Genomic DNA, 15,014 nt, shown 5'->3' with positions numbered 1-15,014 from the left:
CATTATGGTGTGAAATGGATATTATCCCACTGTTAAGCATACAGCTTTATAAATTACATACATAGGTTTTGATTACAATGTTTTATTTATTTTATAAGTTAATTGCAGTATTAAATTCTGAACAGATACATACATATTTTTTTTTTTTCAGAAAAACGCTTGTATATTTTACATTTTAACTTCAATGCATGAATTACCATTTGATGCCATATAACTGATTTCTTCGGCGATTTGTAAATCATATTCTTTGACGGCTTTTGCTCTTGATGCCGATAACATACCCATCTGTCCTTTTAAAACGTGCGTAAGCGCATCTCATCAACTCGTAACATATCTTACCCCCGCCCCCCTAAAAAAAATATAGATCCTCTGAGCAGCTTAAAAAAATACCGACATGCTTGAATTTACAGAATCAGCATTTTTGTGTACTTAATTTAAACTGCAAGTCAAATAACAAAGATATTTAATAGCTTGCTAATTTCTTTGCAAATAATAGATTGCACGATCCCCCAGGCAGTTTGACATCAGTTGCTCCAGACAACGTGTCTGCTTTCCCCTCCCTGCAAGACCCTGAAGAAAATGTGGATCTTCACATAAGAGTAAGTCAGCTGTACAATATTTGTATTGATATTGCGAGCACTAGAAGAGAGGGAAGGAGACTTATTCCCCAAAGCCTCTTTACACTGCTTAGAAAACATTTAGATGAATTAAAATTACTTGTCTTGAGAAACGCAAAGGGTATCCAAATGACTGTTCCTCTCACAGAAACATCCTCCTTTGCATAGTCCAACCGTACTAGCCTCATTATCATAACTTTGACCTCGAACACGATCATTTATCATTTTCCTTTACTTCTATAAAATCGAATATCCTTCCTTAAATTATTATGAATTCGTTTTTATGTACACATGTCTAATACATTCTCCTGCTTGCAATGCCGTTTTTAATGATGTGAAACAATGATGTGAAATAATGATGTAAATTAAAAATGATGGGAAAACATATTGCTTCCTATTTTCAAGAAACATTTTCAAATCGAGCATGCTTACCTCATATCGAGAACGTCCTGAGAAACGGACCGACTTTATACCTTTATTTTGAGCAATAAAGGATAATTAACCCTTCTTGAGTGTTACGTTTCTGTTTCTGGACCTAAGCGATTATTTGCTTAGCGTTCACTAGGTTCCTCCACATTTAGTTAAGAGATAAAAGGGAAGAACACTACAATCTGACGTAATGTTACTGTCGATCAGGTAAATCCGCGGCAGGACGCTGAACGCAGTGGACGTGCTTGAATTTCGTTCCCGCATATTGCTTCATTGTGCGCGGAATATTCAGGCTTACTAGAGTATTTTTGCACCTGCAGCTACAGAACAGCACTAGGAGTTCAGTCGTGTAAGTTTCTTCATTATTTACTATTTAGTTAATTACTTTTTTAAGTGATAATGTTTTGATTCGAGTTCCTGACCGTCGGACTTTAACGCAATATACAGTCACGCGACCCTCCTTTCTTCTGCCTTTAAGATAAAGGAATTTCATCATTCTCCCTTCTTCTCCGTCTCGGATAAAGGCGGACAGCGGGTGTGCTTGTAACCGAATACTACTTATTCCTCCTCCCTCCCAAGTCACTTTTAGTGTCCTTTCCGCTGCAGCGAAATGGAAGAAGAGAATAGCCGCTTTTCCCCCCAAGCGTTTGAAGAGACTGCAGCATCAGTCTACGATCCCCCAGGCAGTTTGACATCAGTTGCTCCAGACAACGTGTCTGCTTTCCCCTCCCTGCAAGACCCTGAAGAAAATGTGGATCTTCACATAAGAGTAAGTCAGCTGTACAATATTTGTATTGATATTGCGAGCACTAGAAGAGAGGGAAGGAGACTTATTCCCCAAAGCCTCTTTACACTGCTTAGAAAACATTTAGATGAATTAAAATTACTTGTCTTGAGAAACGCAAAGGGTATCCAAATGACTGTTCCTCTCACAGAAACATCCTCAGTTCCTACCCAAGGTAATCCTCCTCTACATGACATCGCAACATGCAAAGGGAATTACAGTGACGGAAACGCAAACGCAGATGTCTGTTATTGCAATGGAAAAGAAACCTTTGCCGAAATCGTGGCCAAACCACCGAAGGAACGCAACCCGGCTATCCTGATATACCCTAAAAATGACACCATAGGTCTCATTAATGATAAACTCAATGAACTCATCCCCTTAAAAAACATTAAAGCAAAAATAAACAAGATCGCTCCGATTAAAAATGGAGGAATTGCCATCTGATGTAATTCTGAAGAGGAGCTAAAGAAGGTGTCACATGCACTGAACGATACAGCGGATGCTAAATCCCTCTTTGATATTAAGACTCCAAATTCAAGATCGCCCAAAGTATCTATTAACAATATTCCTAAAGATACTCCTCCAGAACTCATAATAGAAGAACTTCAATGTTGATCAAATCAACATTGAAAAAGAAGGGATCTGCGCTCTCTTCAAGGTAAAAGGAAGAAGACTTCCTAATACTGTAAAATGGATTTTTGAATGTAATTCTTCAACCTTCAAGACATGCACGGAACACAGGAACATTACTTATAACTGGAATTTCCTTCCTATTGCAGAGTTCTTTGGCGTCAAACGATGCTTCCACTGTCAAGACTTTACGCATTCTCAGTACAAGTGCAAATTTAAATCTTATTGTGCATTCTGTGGTGGAGGCAATCACTCAATAAAATATTGCAGAGCCGAGGTACCTAACTGCATAAACTGCAGATTGTACAACAACGCAAATGGCACAAACATTAATTACAAGCATGCAGCATATGCACCTCAGTGCCCTCTGTACAAAAGAGAAACCGAAAAAAATTAAAGCTATCACAAATTATCAAATAGTCTAAATTATACTTCATTTCGATTCATCAACGCAATTTAGCCTTTGATCTACCCAGTTACTCTTCTCTTTTTCTCATTTTTCATATTGCAAAGTATTTTTATGGATGCCTCATTTTCCCCAAATCCTTCAATGCTAATCAAAACTTCACAGATTCTCAAGAACCTTAACTGCCTTCAGTGTAATCTTAGGAGATGCAAGGAAGCCACATCTTCACTTGTGCAGTTCGTCTCAGAATCCGATTACGATATCCTACTAATCCAGGAGCCATACAGCTTGAAAGGAGAGATAAGAGGGTTTCCATTATCATGGAATATTTTATATAAAAACTTAAGCAAAGATTTTCCAGTCCAGAAACAAAACCCCAGAGCATGCATTGTCGTAACGAGCAAACAACTAGACCCTACTGTATGCAAAATTGATAGAGACATTATATCTATCTCAATTAATTCAGGTACAGTACAGCTATGCATTTCTTCTTGCTACTGTTCGCCCGCAGAAGAAATTGAAAGAAATCTTATACATCTTGACAATATAATTCAGAGAGCTCCGACTGCACATCACTTTATCGGTGGGGATATGAATGCCCACTGCGTGCAATGGGGATATCCAAAATCAGATTCTAGAGCCGAACAAGTAGAAGATTTCATAGCTGCCAACTCTCTCGTCCTTCACAACGACACCGTACAAGGGCCTACCTTCGAAACATGCTCAGGTAAAGGATGGCCTGACCTGACCCTTTCAAGCACAAATACCAGCACCTTTCTTAAAAACTGGAAGATACTGGACGAGGAAAATAATTCGGATCATAAGTTCATTCACTTTGAGATTGATCTCACTTTTTCTAGTACCAGCACGAAACGTTTTCACATAACTGAATCTGGCATCAAGAAATTTAAAAACCTCCTTGCTAAAGAAAAAACTTCCATTTTGAATGGCATAAACTACTGCAGGGATCGCAACCAATTAAATGTAATCTCCAGTAACTTTTTTTCAATCATACAAAGAATATCCCAACAGAGCTTTAAAATTAGAGCTCCAAGAAATAAATTCACTGCAAATTGGTAGACAAAAGAGTTGAGGGCAGAGAGGAACAAAACTAAGGCCTTAAGAAGGAAAATAAAATCTACACTGGACGACAATTCTAGGAATGCTGCATGCGTAAGATACAACGAGCAAAGAAGGATTTACAAAAAGAAAATTATGGAAGCTAAATTAACCTCGTGGAAAAAATTTTGTTCTCAAAATAAAGATACGTATGGCATCCTCCATAAATTGGCAACTAGGAAATTCTTCGTTCCCACAAAAATTACACTTCCCAACAAAGATCACGCAAGCAACAACAAGAGTATTCCTGATTCCCAGATTCTATCGCAAGAAGCAGCAACCAAAATCCTTGACGCTATCTTCATGGATGACATTTCAGAAGATGACACACCCGAGCAGAGAGAGATTAGACTTTCCAATTTCTCACAGAATGGCTCAAAAGACTCCCCCTTCACTCTACAAGAAATTAATAATATTATCAAGCACCTCAACAATAAGAAAGCCCCGGGCCCCGACTCTATAAGCAACAAAATTATAAAAATTATGCACAATCATGACCCAAGAATCCTTCTTAATTTCTTCAATAAATGCTTAGAATTGTCGACCTTTCCCGATAACATGAAGAAAGGACAAATTATACTTTTCGAGAAGAAGGATAGGAACTCCGAAGATCCTTCTGCATTTCGGCCTATAAATTTGCTGCCCGCCATAGGAAAAGTTCTAGAAAGACTTATTGCCGGGCGGTTGAGATATCACTTTATCAAAAATCAAACAATCAGTAAACACCAATACGGATTCAAAGCCAACTCAAGCACTATTCATGCAATTGATAAAATACTGAAGCAAATCCAACATAATAAATCAAAAGGTGAACATAGTGTACTTATTTGTATTGATTTAAAAAGTGCCTTCGACTCAATATGGTGGCCTTCAGTATTACATGCACTTAATAAAGCCAACTGCCCCTTTAATCTTCTCAATAATCTCATTCATTACTTTCATAATAGAGAAAGCATATTCATTCATAACAACATGATAACCAGCAAAAAATTTACTAGAGGATGTCCCCAAGGATCCTGCTTGAGTGCTGATTTCTGGGCCCTCACCTTTAATGACGTCTTAGAATATGAATTTCCCGATCATACGAAGATCTTCGCGTTTGCGGATGACACTGCGTTGGTTGTTAGTGGTAGGACTAAGAGACATCCTCGAAAGGAATGTGAACGGTTCTCTCAAACAGCTTAACATAGAATGCCAGAGGTTGAAACTCTGCATTTCGCAAGTGAAGTCCAAGGCAACACTTTTTAACAAGCCAGGCCAAAAGCTCTTAAGAAAGCCCACCTTCAACCTGGACGGAAAGAAAATTAAGATTACTCAAGTCTTGAAGTTTCTGGGTATCCACATAGATAACCAACTTAATTTTATGTACCATCTCACGGAGACTCAGAAAAAGACAAATCAAATCGCTTATAATTTCAGAAAAATGCAAGGTAGTAACTGGGAACTTCGTCCTCATATTCAAAAAAATTTATTTTTAACAGTAATTTCAAGTATAGTGAATTATGGGGCTGCAATCTGGGCGGAGACTATGACAGAAAGGAAGAAATTGAAATTTTTCGCCATTCAGAGACCTTTTCTCCTGAGCATTTACAAAGCCTATAGAACGACAGCTAATTCCTCTCTATGCGTTCTTACTGGGATTCCTCCCCTTCATTTTATTGCGACAAAGGATTCAATAAAAGCCAGAGTACTCCAGTTGAAAGAAAATGCTTACCTGAACGGCACCACCTTTTCTGCCTCAAAGTATGAGTCTCCAGCCATACCATTGACCTACCATCCTGCAAAGTATTGTAATTTAATTATCAATACGGACGCTTCAGCAATCAGTAGTAAAGAATGTCCAAGAGCATTTACAGACGGCTCTAAAATTCATGGAGAAGTGGGGGCAGCATCAAAAATCTATTCTTCTTCCTCTATTCCAACAGTATGGCAAGGAAAATTATCTCCAGAAAATTCCGTTTATCAAGCCGAGCTGTCAGCAATTCAATCTGCAGTAAATAAAGCTACATCAAATAATTTCAGGACAATAGCTATCTATTCAGACAGTCAATCTGCATTATATGCCCTGAAGGACAGAAACAATAAGAACCAACTGGTTCAGGATATTCAAAATACTATAAGTGCCCACCCAGAAATCCAGTTTATCCTCAATTGGGTGAAAGTCCACAACGGAAACGACGGCAACAAGGCAGCTGACCTCCTGCAAAGGATGCAACGACTAACATCAACAGTGAGGTAATTCATGTGCCGTGGCCCAAGTCCCATTTAAAATATACACTGAATGCAATTGTCGACTCAAAGTGGCAAGAAGAGTGAGATTCTGCATTGCAAGGCAGAAGAGTCCACAATTTTTTTTCAAAAACTGAAAAAGAGGCCCTACACTATGACCATGTTCTGAATCAGTATATCACAAGGCACGGTCCTTTCCCCACCTATGTGAGGCATGTGCCCCACGGATCTCTGCATATGTGGCGAAAGGGGTGACCCTGATCATTACATTTTTGACTGTAATCTAACAGACGGCAAACATCTGATCAAGCCTAATAACAATCTAATACCATTTAAGAAATATGCAATAAAGAACAGACACCTTAGGACCAAAATCAGAGACGTTCTTATACATATCCAAAGACTCGGACTGGATATTTGTCATATCTAAAGCTTATTCATCTACATATGTTACTATACCATATTTGTCTTTTTTATTTTATTTTATTTTATTTATATATTTTTATTTTTCATTATTTATTTTATTTTTTAAAATTTATTATTTTTTATTTTTTTTTATTTCATTTCATTTTAATGTTCCAACAGTTTCATTTATCTACGCAATGTTGATGGACGGGAGCTCCAAAGACTTGCTTATTACACCTTCCGCCTTAGAAAAGACATTTATTCTTACATTTATTCTTCCATTCATTACATTACTATTAATACCAGAACTCATTTATCTCAGAAAGTCCTCTCAAGTGGTTGATTGTAAAAAAAGAGGGGCGGGAGAACCTCGGACCACCCCCGGGATGTTCTCCCTCAAAATTGGGGTGGAAAATTTAACAGTTAGCTAGGTTCAGCAATACCTCAATTACCTGTGGTACTACGGAAGTGCTGGCCTAGCTTCTACCTGTACCTGTCGAAATATTTCTCATGGTAAAGCTTTCGTAAACATAAGAAATATCTATCTTAATTTAATTACTTTAGCAAACAAAGAATGGAACATTAATTTCAAAGGTTATTTCCAGCAATAAATTTTAATGCTAGAAAAGAGTACTGTAAAAGTTCAACATTTTGAAGAATAAATTAATGTTATCAATTTTTCTGGATCTCTGGAATTCATCTGGATTGTTTATAACACAAAATTCTTTATATAGTTCTTTATATGTTCCAAAGTTCAAAGTCAATGATCACAATTCCTTTTTTAAAATAAATTTCGAAATTTTTGTTCCCAATTTGGTCCCCTTTCTAGTTGCTCATCTGAAGCAAGTGCTTCACTTGCCTCCTTCTTGCCCCGGCTATGCTTTTTAACTTATGTTTCGTGCACCGGGCATACCATAAGTCCAATGGAATTAATCATCAATTTTCAGAACAACAAATGTGTCATTATGTAAGCGTTAAGCATATCCTTCAAAGCCACGTCTGGCGACACTTGAATTTTACCTGAGCAGTAAATTATAAAAAGTTTTGGATATACCATCTCACGAAAGGAAGAAACCACTATGAGCGCACCAGCGCACCATAGCCAAGGGCCGGGTGGCGGATTAGATGTGCTAAATTGAATGACGCTCATAAAAAAGATGAAAGTTTTTTTTATAAAGACTATTGTGCCTTGTGGAGTAGGTGCTTCGTGCGATTAGAAGAGAAAAAATGATTTAGGAAGAAAATAATGTCTTAAAGGGAAAATGTAAAAAGCATTATATGAAAGTTAGGCATGGTAATTGGAAATTTGGACTTTGAGATTTTAAATTTAAAGAACTAAAATATACACCACAACCAAAGAGCACATGATTTGTGAATAAACATAATTTGACAAAATTTTCATAAAGGAACTAAAAGTAAAGAGAAGCTATTTTAACATATCTAGCAAAGTTACAGAACTCTGATATTAAAAATTAGAATAATAATAATAATAATAATAAAATTAAATAACAATGCTATTGTTAAACAAAATTAGTTTTAAACAGTTAAAAAACAATTGAACACTGATCATTGAAGAGAAGAATAGACTCTACATCTGATTATGGGAAACAGTAAGTGTTGAAGACCTGCGGTGTGAAATTATTTTGTCTAGTTGGCTAAGGCTTGTTTTATATTTCGTTAAAGTATTGAACCAATGTCGCTAAAATTGTTCGGATGGAACTTTTAGAAGATCTTGCGCATGATGAGTACAACTGAAAACGATATGATCGGGATCGGCAATATTTCCACACTCACAAAGTTTAGCTGAGCTTAATCCAAAGCGATGAAGGTAGCTCTTGAAGGGGCCATGTCCTGTGGCAAACCAGGTAACTAAGGAAGAGATTGAATATAATTTTGATGAGACTTTAGAAACAAATTTATATGTTCTTCGACTAGTTGTACCAGAAATTCATTCTTGTTGCCACTTTGTCAAATAAATTTTCCATGTAAATTTTTTAACATAAGAAGAAGGAAGAGAATAAACATACAGGCCGCAATCTTTGGATCATAAATTATTACAATTTTTGTATTGCTGAGTGGTTAAACTAGACTCTCATAAAGTCACTTATTGGTTGTCGTGTCCTGATGTTCCAGTTAGGCTGCAACACATGGACGTGAGGATCTGTCACTCTTATATTCATATTGATTCGGTATCAATAAAGTGGGTACATCGTCCGAATCGCTATGTTTTATAAACAAAAATCATATTGGAAAATTCCGTAAATTATATATAACACTAAGACTAATGGAACAAATTTTGTGTCGACAATACGAGAAGAAAAAAATATTCTTTTCTCAGAAATCTGAAACTATCTTCTGAATCTTCCAGTCTGTAGTTTAAGTAATAGTGCTAAAATAACACAATCTGTAGGTATATAAGGTACATTATAATTATTAATTAATTTTATAACTATCTGACTTAAACCTCTTAAGGTACTTTATAATAATAACCAATTCTTATGATTTAGACCTTTACTTAGACCTCGCCTTTTCGCTACTCTCACCAGAATTCAAATTAACAACGACGGGCGCAATCTTGATCCCTTGCCGCGATGAATTTCGTGGGTCTGCTCGGATATCAGAGACCATGTAAGGTTTATCCTACCTTTATGACAGTTATTTTTTAAGCTCCTTTCCTATCTCTCCTAATCTCAGCTTGCAAATTCCTTACCAGAATGTGTTTTTAGAATCGCATTAAATGCAAATGAGAAGGAGTAGTGTTTAAGTTCCACTGACTTCGAGAGAGAGAATCAGAGTTTCCGTCTAGCGCGCGCTTGCCTTTTGGACACATCTCTCTAGGCTGTTACTACGCCCCTGCCGTATTACGAGCCCTTGACAGCTTCGCTAGCTAATTCGATGTTTAGGGCCAACTAGTTAGATTTGTGTTAACTTCGGCTAAATCTCTTTAGTTAGCCATTAGTTAAGTTGTTATTTCTTATATCTTTTAGGTTTAAGCCCAAGTGGATGCTTTATTGTACGTCCTGAGAAAGGGACCGACTGTATATCTTTATTTTGAGCAATAAAGGATAATTAACCATTCTTGAGTGTTACGTTTCTGTTTCTGAACCTAAGCGATTATTTGCTTAGCGTTCACTAGGTTCCTCCACACTTAGTTAATAGATATAAGGGAAGAACACTACAATCTGATGTAATGTTACTGTCGATCAGGTAAACAAACAAACAAAGAATATTTCTGTTTTCCTTTCATAATCATTCTGGTGTAAAGATTTATTTAACCATATCTCTTAGCTGACTTGAGCGTTATAGGAAAATTGCTCAATACATTTTAACATATGACCAGAACTCTTTTACTGTTTGAATATAATGATAGTGGTAGACAGTAGTAAAAACAAGCAATTCGGGCAGGGAGGCACGAAGGCATGTTTTTCGGTGCACAAAACTGAAAGTACTTTTGGTCCCACTCCGGCTAAAAAACACTGAAGGTGCAGAAACTGACATAATTCATAATTCTACTAAGCTTCAAAAGTAAACAAATGGCGGCTTCTTTCGGCTTAGTAGACCTTAAACAACTTTTAAACTGTTGGTAATTCTAAAACTATTGCACGCAGATTAAGTAAAGTCATAAAAACCTTAACCAGAACCTAAGAACAACATAATTCAATCACTTTTAAAGCAAAAAATGCACAATTTATCAACATATAAGAAAAGAAAATTGAGCTCCCCGTGCCGGGTAACAGAGTGGATGCATATATATTTATTTATATACATTTGATGCTCTCGATTGCCACTAAAAAACGGGGATGCACAACTACATGTTATGACAGCCCCATATACAAAATTTCAGCGTTATGAAATTACCCGTTTTTGAGTTATGCGAAATACATACATACGTACGTACGTACAGACGACACGAAAGAAGTCGCTTCTGAATCCATTTTGGAAAAAAAAGAGTCCTTTATTCTGTCCGTATATACAGACGTCACACAAAAACATTTTTCAAATGGTTTCGAGAGCGGCCAAAATGGATATTTTCATTGAAATATGATACTCGACATTTTTTGCGATTGGTTACGACACGCATATTTTGATACTGAAATTATCACTTTACTGTTGTTTATAACTAATTGAACAAACATTAATCAGAATCGCATATCCTTAAATATGAAAACTGTAACAACTGTGCTTAGAAAGCCACAATATAAAAATTGAGCCATTATCAGAACTTTTATAAATACCAGAACAACACCCGAACACATTCTGCTACATTTTATTTTCCTGCTTTATATAACAGAAGGAAAGCTTTAATTGGGAAATTAACGAGAAAGTAGAAGAAATAGTCTATGTAAAAAGTATATTTCTTATTCTTTTATCTAGGATTTCCCCCCCCCAAAAAACTTTTTTTTTTTTTCATCTATCTAAGCATAGCGCGGTCTCTCTCTTCCTCTCATTCTTTCTTTTTTTTCCCTCTTTCTTGGAGAGTTTCTAAATTACTTATCAATTTTATCAGCCGATATTTCATAATATACAATATCAAAAATTTTTCTATGTGAGATAAAGGTATGAAAAAGGTATTAAAGCGAAAAGAAACGCTGATGTGCTTAGTTTACAGAAAGACAATAAAAGAAGATATTGTTTATAGTTCAAAAAATTGCAATTATGCAGACTTGCCCAAAAATGTTTAACAATGACTCGTTTCAAGTACTATTCCAAAAATTTTCAGTAAAGGAAAGGTGAATATTCACCTTAAGATTATGGAGAATATCTTCTTAGCTTAAATCATCATTCATAAGAATTTACCACAACTCCACGATAGTGATCTAATATTTAGAAAACATTTAATAAAGCATTAAAATTACAAGCACATTTTACTAAGCATACTATGCACTGAAAAATTCTGCGTGGGTACTATTCTACAAACAAAGTAGACTGATACCTTATTTTGCACCCCTTAAGTCTTTCTGCACGGATGGGAGAAAAATCAAGCTTTTAGGTACGAAGAAAAGTTATATAGAAATGAGGCAATTTCGTGCTTCAGAGGAGATTAAAAAGAAACTTCGCACATTTCATACGAGCTCAAAAGGCAGGAAGAAAAGATGGGACAAAATAAAATTAAAATAAAGGGCCCAAAAGTAATAGAGAGAGAAAGAAAGAAAAAAAAAAGGCCTATAGAAAGAAAAGGAAAAGAAGTATAAAATTTCCTAAAATTCGATTGAATCCATGAGTGTAGTCAAAAGTGAATGAAACTGTGTTCATTTACAATAAATAGTGTCTCCCAAGTATGTGTAATGAGTGCGTTTGGTAAAGCTAAATAGATGCGATGATGGGGGGGGGATAAATAAAAAGTAAAGATTGGGGTTCCAGTTACATAACAGTTTAAGTCTAGTTGAAAAGTTTGTAAAGATCTTAAGTTTTACTAACGTTTATTTTATTTTAAATCTTTACTATCACTTCTTATTTTCTACTTCCGGCCAGAATTAAAAGCGTTAACTTATTTATGCAAAATTTGTCTGGCGAACGCCAAGTACTTAAGTTGCGGCTTTTTGCCAAGCGAGAGAGAGGAAGGAGTTAGTCGAAGTCGAAGCAGGCCGCTTGCCTTAGAAGTTTTACTCGGTTGCTGTTTGCCTTCCATGCCAGAGGTTTAATCCTCGTGATAATTTTAAACGTATTGTAGTGTTAACAGTTCTCTGTACTACATACGGCTTCCTGTTAATATCCGGCCAATCTTACACGTAGGCCCTTGTTGATTATTCCAAATTTAAGTTAGAGTTTAGTTATATTTTTATATTCTTACGTTCAAACCACAAGTAGTTGGTCTCTGTATTCCGAAGTACGGAAATTATTGTAAAGAGTGAAAAATAAAGGGTTTCGTATACCCTTCCTGTGTATCTTGTCTACTTCCCACAGTTATTGAACATAGCTTTAGTAAGCTCCCTGTTCCGAGTCAGGTCTGTGCATGTTTCCAAAGAAAGTAATACGGAACATTGAACCTGATAAGTTAACTTTTGCTAAGACAGGAGTTCTGCTAAGATTCTATCTCCATCGTTTGCGATCGCAGCGCCTTCATGGATAGCGTGTATGTGTCTAAAGCCGAAAAACCGCTCTGATTAGGAATGTAACGCGTAAGTAATTAAGTGTAATTAAGCTAGTTATAATCGTCAACAAGGCCAAAAATAACTTAAATTCATGTAAGAAATATTAAATACATATAAATAGGTATATATATATATAATTAACTTTAGAAATGTATAGATACTCTAGCATAATTATATACACAAGCACATTAAAAAGATTATATTTTATAACAAGTAAAGCTCAATTTAAGAGGCTATCCTAATGCTATGAAAGTGGCTTAGTATAAACATATTGGGAAGACCTCCTGGCAGGTGTATAAGACACAATTTTCTATCGTGGCGGATGCGAATGGATGGGATTCCCAAGCTAAGGCCTGTCATCTCGCCGCTTCTTTAAGAGCCGACGCAGCGGATATCCTTCAGACTCTTCCCGAAAACAAAAGGTTAGATTTCGAAGCTCTGTCCGGCGCCTTGGAGCTGCGCTTCGGGGAGAAATGTTTAAAAGACTACAGCAGGCTCCAATTAAAATCCCGTCAACAGAAGCTCACCGAAACACTTCAGGAGCTCGCCACGGATGTTGAAAGGCTGTCCCACCTCGCCTTTTCGGAGTGCCCGACAGAAACAAGAGAAATCCTGTCGCTGCAATATTTCATCGACGGCATCCGGGATCCTGAAATACAGAAAGCTCTTCGAATGACAGATGTAAAGGACATAAAAAGCGCTCTGTTGTACGCCATGAAGTTCGAGGCAGCCCAGCAAGCAACTAATAGAGATCGCTACCCAGTTAGAGCTGTGCGAGTCCATGAGCCAGTGGATCAACTGATGGCTCGTTTAGATGATTTAGCCAGACAAGTCGACGCTTTGATACGGAGTAGGAGGGAGAAGAAAGTGGCTCTAAGGTGTTGGAGATGTGGTAGTGAAGGTCACGTAAGACGGAATTGCAGAACACCCCAGGGTACGGAATATAAAGCAGATGATTTTACCAGACAAGTCAGTGGCTTGAGACGGAACATAAGTGAAAAGAAACTAATTCTAAAATGCTGGAACTGCGGAGTTGAAGGCCACATACGAAGAAATTGCAGAACATCCCGAGGTACGGAAAATAAGACCATTTCCCAGCTACGACGCAGTAAACAAATTAGTGACCATATCGAGGAACGGAGGTTGTCAGATAATGAAAAACCTTGTTTCAAAGCGCTTAAAATTTATACAGTGAGTGGCAACAGTAACGGAATGTCCATTAATGGGAATATCGATGGAGTTCCTTGCGATATGATCATTGACACAGGAGCTAATGTTACCATCATTAGGAAAGATTTAGCCGAACAGTTTAAAGATAAACTTATTTGGACGCCATCCTGTGTTACCCTTCAGACTGCGTCTGGTGATAAGATCGACATAACTGGGAAGTCAAACGTAAACATCACGTTTGGAAGTGCCGCCTACCATCACACGGCTTATGTGGCGGATATCACAGATCCATGCATACTCGGATTGGACTTTTTAAGGAAATACAATTTTTCCTTAGACTTCAAAAACAACAAACTGCTTTCAGCATCTGGTGACATGACTATCCATCCTCAGAAGAGATCCTCAGTTGGAAATGCCGACGCCTTGTCCGAAAGACCCAGCTCGGGAAGCCGCCGAAATCATGCTAGTGTCGAAAAGAAACGCAAGACTACCAGCTATTCTCCATCTCAGAAGCTCTTCGGTCGAGACCTTCGTCTGCCTGTTTGCTCGCCGTTTGTGACCGCCTGTTTTGCCGTTTGTGACCGCCTGTTTGCTCGCCGTACGGATGCGCCTTCATCGCCTGAGGAACACATCCAAAATGTCCAGGCCCGGTTTGAGGGGATGCACTGTTCTGCACGAAAGCGAGTCAACTTGGCGACGGAGAAAATGAAGACCAGATGCGACACAAGAGCTACTAGACATAGATCCAACAAAGGAGACAAGGTGTGGTTGTGGAACCCGATTCAACGAAAAGGACTGAGTCCTAAATTACAGTCACCTTCGGATGGTCCATATACAGTGCTGAACACGAATGACGTCGTGGTTCGGATCCGTGAGTCTTCGAACTCTTACGACAGGTTAGCTCATTACTATGGCCATAGTACGTAATGTAAATAATTGTAAATAGTATCAGAGCATGGTCCTTTATGTTTTTAAATGTGTATTTGATTTGATTTGTATTTAGTATTTGATTTGCATTTAGTATTTGATTTGTATTTAGTATTTGATTTGCATTTAGTATTTGATTTGTATTTAGTATTTGTTTTGTATTTAGTATTTGATAGCATTTGATTTGTTTAAGTTAGTTATTG

This window comes from Stegodyphus dumicola, chromosome 6 (assembly GCF_044657685.1).
Source record: "Stegodyphus dumicola isolate Sdum_Otavi_A_Nest chromosome 6, ASM4465768v1".
NCBI lineage: Eukaryota > Metazoa > Arthropoda > Arachnida > Araneae > Eresidae > Stegodyphus > Stegodyphus dumicola.
Note: the sequence above shows the minus strand (reverse complement) of the source record.